Below are 4,896 nucleotides of genomic sequence, written 5' to 3'. Positions count from 1 at the left end.
AGTAATTTTAAATTGCCAATTCATTATTCCTTCTCATCAGACATTTAAGCTTTGAGTGGTAGATTTGTTTATGCTTGCATTTGTTTTGCATTGACTGCCACCAGTGCTAACATATAAGCCTTGTTCCTTGCTCACCGCAATGATTCACTCTTCGGCTGAACTTCAAACTGACTAGATCTCCTTTACACCAGCTCCGCTTTTACTCGGCTTTAACTATCTTTAACTATTTATTTTTGGTTTGTGTTTACCATGACTGGTTGTTGAAGGAAAACACCAATAGGATATGTCACTAGGCCATGAACTTAATAGCACACCACTGATGTTCTTGGTTTCAAATATATTTCACAAGCCTGAGCAGCAGAAACAGTACTTCACAATTGGGTTGAACTGATAAACTCGGCACAAACAAACAGCACCTTTAGGCTGTACACTGTTCTTGCAACGGTCAAGTCGATCATGATCAGTATGCTAAAACACTAATCCTGGAAAACGACGGGTCCCTGAAACCAATTGAAAGACAGTGATTAGAGACTCTGCAGATTAAATAGCGGGAATAGAAAAAAACTAATACTGACTCAAGCTATCAAGTTATAATTTTCTCCTTCTAACTTAAATGGCAATAGCATGACAAAGGCTTACCTTGAAAGGTGTCTGGAGAACATCCTACAGCTATCTTGAACAGCCCCAAGCCTTCAAAGGCTACAACACGCTCTCTCTCTGCTCACGTGAAACAATTGGGTACTGAAACAAAACTAGACACAATTAGTTTAATCAACTTTGGTTGTAGCACACACAGGTCATAGCACAACATTTGAAAAGTAAAGCAATTCTTGTATCATGATATTTATTTAAACATTAAGAGAATAAACACTCTAATGACCAACAAGAAAACATAGAACGAGCAAGCCAAACTTAACCCTTCAACGTTGCTGAAGAGGTGTTGAGAGAACATTTTACTGCATTCCTGAAGGTTATTCCAGAACTCTCATGTCGTTGCAACTGGTCCCCTCTATCCACGGATAATAAATGCGTACCTAAAACACAGAGAAACAATAAATCATTCCATTGAATCAGTGTAAATTTTAAAAGTGGATTATTCTCCAGGGTCGCAGTACATAGCAAGCAAGTGGCGTAACAAGCGGAAGTTAACCTCGAGTGTAAAGACACATCAACGAAAAAATAATAATGGTATTTTAATGAAAAATAAGCACGTCGGGCAGAAACGAAATAGCAAATAGGCATTTTCTTTTGAAAGAAAAATATCAAATCTAGACAAAAGTTTGAACGATACGAAAGTCACGAAGGTAAACTCACTTCGTTATTCGCAGTGCACAATTCGCAGAGCAACAGGCGAGCGAGCAGCCGACGCCGACCCGACGCCTTGTCATAAGAAAAGTGCCGATACGCTAACGCTAAAATAACAAACAACGAACATGGCGGTCGCAGTCCTCATTGAACCACTGATAAAATGTCACTATTCTGTGCAATTTCATTGTGATTCCGACAATGACGGCCGTTCTCCATGCAGTCGTGTGGTTTTCGTTTATGATCTGGAGCCACAGACTTGTTTTGAAACCTCAAGTGCTCTTGGACTCAGCGTATGCAACAATGCAACATGGGGAGCCGAAGGCCGGCCAGCCCCCAGGCCCAGGCCTAGGCTAAAGGCTAAAGATTAACTTTAGCAGCTGCAGTTACTACTGAGTGTTTTTGTGATGTGACTCAACTCTAGCAGCAAATATCCCTGCAGGATTTATCGGCTTGGTGTCCTGGTGAGTAATGACAATGTGTTTCTGTTAGAAATTCAGAACAATATTGGACTGAATGAGGCTTACACAAATAAAATTTATTCATGCCATGATTTTGATGAAAAACGAGATAGAGATTTGTTGTGTAGTTGTAGTTGCTTTAAAAAAAAAACACACTCCTAATGCAAATCTTATCTTTGATACAACTATCCACGTGCTGTTGGTAATTGAATTCCACAAGATAGAGCTGGCTCGCAATACTCATACACTTGGATAGGATCAAATAGGAAAAGAACGCCAAAATTTGGCGTCCCTTTTGCAACGCCAAATATTGGTGTTCTCCAAAGGCTCTCAAGGAAAGGAACGCCAATATTTGGCGTTGCAAAAGGGACGCCAATATTTTGGCGTTGAAAGACGCCACCCATTTTACAGTGTAGCGGGACGTGACCAGCTCGACCAATCAGAGCCATTACGGAACCAGAAAAGTCAGTGAGCTTGTTCTTTTCCTACTTCCGTTTCGGATAGCCTGGAACACCCTATTGGCTGAGCAATTAGCGAAGCCCATTACTCCACTGACCGGAAAAGTTTCATTCTGTTTGACTGTGTGTCTGTCTGTCCGCAAGATAACTCGAGAAAGAATTGAAAGAGCGGTCTAAGAATTTCAGGGTCGTTTTGTATCATAACTAGCTATATGTACGCCAGACCACGTCTCGAGTAACAGGCTTCGCGATATCTCACGAAACACTGTTACGCTGCGACGCGCCTGGCGCACATATAGCTAGGCCTGCGGCGCTGACACCCGAGACGAGTTAAGGAGAGGGTATAGGGGCACAGGGTCTTCCGGGCTCTAAATTTGACATACTCGAACCATTTGTCGGGGTCTTATTACTTTAAAATTAGGGACATAAAACTTCTGCTGTGCGGTAACGGTTCACATGATCTTGGCTCTCCCGTAACCCCAATACTATAATATACTCAAGATTCGACGACATTAAATACAAGGTAGATGTACGCCAGACCACATCTCGCGTAACAGGCTTCGCGATATCTTACGAAACACTGTTATGCTGTGACGCGCCTGGCATACATCTACCTAGGCCTGCGGCGCTAACAACCGAGTCGGGCAAAAGGCAGAGTCGTAAATAGGCCTTCGGCCCCAAGAGTCACAAATTTTGTTTCTCGGGGTTTCATTTTGATGAGTTACCCCACCGGAGACCACCAAATATCTGAGGCAAGAAATTAAAATGTTTTGGGGCCATTTTCGTGAGGAAAAAGCCTTCTAGCGCCTAAACTGTTAAAAATAGAGCCAAAAGGACGAAATTGTGGCCCCAAGGCCTCTACTTTAATTAGTTACCTAGTAGACTACTGTAAACAAATTATTTTTTAAAAAAGAAAGTCATTTTTGGGGCCTGTAGTTTATGATATTTTTTAAATCCAATTTTTGAGCCAGAATGCTCTTCTTAGAACTCGATCTGTCTTTTTATTACACAAAACGACCCTGAAAATCCCAGGTCGCTAGCTCAATTCGTTCTCGAGTTATCGTGATGCCAGACAGACAGACGCGAAACTGTTTGATCATCTCTGGAGTAATAGGCTTCGCTAATCGCTCACGCTCAGCCAACTAACAAAAATGTAAGAAAATATTTGCATACTTAGACAGGAGGGACACAAAAACATGAGCTTAATGTCACCATGCACATTCATACCTGACTCTTTCTACAACCCCGACTCAGAGCAGACATGACATTCAACTGTATTATGAAAGATAACATAACAATCAAATCATTAATTGATAAAATGAATGAATGATAATAGATTGAAGAAATTCATCTACCCTTCTATTTACTTGTTTTCTTTCGACCAATCTTAGTTAAAACGCGACCCTTAGGTCTACCATCTACCTCTAATTTTTAAACTTTTGGGCACTTCCATTTGGTTTAACATATCCTTTGGCAAATGATAGTATCTCTTGTTTTGATACACTGTAGAAGGAAAAAAAGTACTATGTTATATGCAGTTTTAAGTATGCAATACTAAATGTATGTGACTTTCAAAACTTTTACCTCCTAGAACTTCCTGAATCGTTTTAATCGTCTGGGCGGTGCAATTTTTGGGGTCTGCAGTATCTACACCCAGAGAACCATTTAGTTGATACAACTAAATCAGGGTTGTAAGAACCAAAATTTAGTTCCTAAAACCGACTTAAATTTAGTAACCCTATTTTTAACTAAATATAGTCGCACCAATCAAATTAAGTCATCTAGACCAAATTATTTCATCGCCACGAATAAAATTTTAGTCCCAATAGCTAAAATTTCGTCGGTTTTGAATTTGGTTATATGGACTAAACGGTCTTCTGGGTGTACCCTTGTAGCACCAAACATTCAGACAACGTTCTGAGAACGTTCTTTTTGTTCTCTGAAGGTTCCGTAAACGTTTAAAGAACAAATTGTGCTACAAGGGTAAGTGCTCATTAGTAGGATTGCTTTCTCCAAAATCTAAAATAGTGATAATTTTTAAATTTCTTACATTACTATACAACGCATTTTGATAGTGTTGTATAAACCAACTCAATCCAAAAACCAAGACAGACATTAAAACAGATGTCCTAAGCTTTTACTTACCAGAATGCACATGCAAATCATTGTCACTGGTTCCATCATCTGAAAAGATATAACACCACAGTTTTAATGTAAAATAACATACAAAGCCACAATCACTTGGACATTTTACGACTACATGTATATTTTAACAATAAAGTATGTCAAACTGAACAGTACCAGACCTGCAGTGATTTTGAGTTTCAAAGGATGCATGGTGATTCACGACACTTGGCTGCTGTAAGTTGTCATTGACGGAACCATCAGATGAATCAGGAACATTAGGCCGCTGATCATTCTCACTTGAAGCAACGTCTGAAATAAATCACATTACATTATGATTGGAAGTATAACTTGTAATGCCATAGAACACGAAATAAGAAACACATGCAGCATTAACAACAAGCGGGCCCGCCCTTCCGCCAAACGAAGTTGCCAACTTCGCTTCGCTGCGCCGGCAACTCCGTTCGGCAGGGGCCGGGCCTGCTTGGCCTGCCGGCGGCGATGGTCGGGCCTGCGGCCCGACCATTTCTGTCACGCAATTTGCTGAA

General features: G+C 40.6%; 1 pseudogene; it reads right to left on the bottom strand.

Annotated features, from left to right (window-relative positions):
• Nucleotides 1-912: 912 nt before the first annotated feature.
• The window catches only part of LOC127750351 (uncharacterized), a 46,955-nt pseudogene continuing 42,971 nt past the window's right edge, over nt 913-4,896 (bottom strand).

This window comes from Frankliniella occidentalis, unplaced genomic scaffold (assembly GCF_000697945.3).
Source record: "Frankliniella occidentalis isolate FOCC.00 unplaced genomic scaffold, Focc_3.1 Scaffold175, whole genome shotgun sequence".
NCBI lineage: Eukaryota > Metazoa > Arthropoda > Insecta > Thysanoptera > Thripidae > Frankliniella > Frankliniella occidentalis.
The sequence above is the reverse complement of the archived record's forward strand: the minus strand, read 5'-3'. Positions and strand labels throughout refer to the sequence as shown.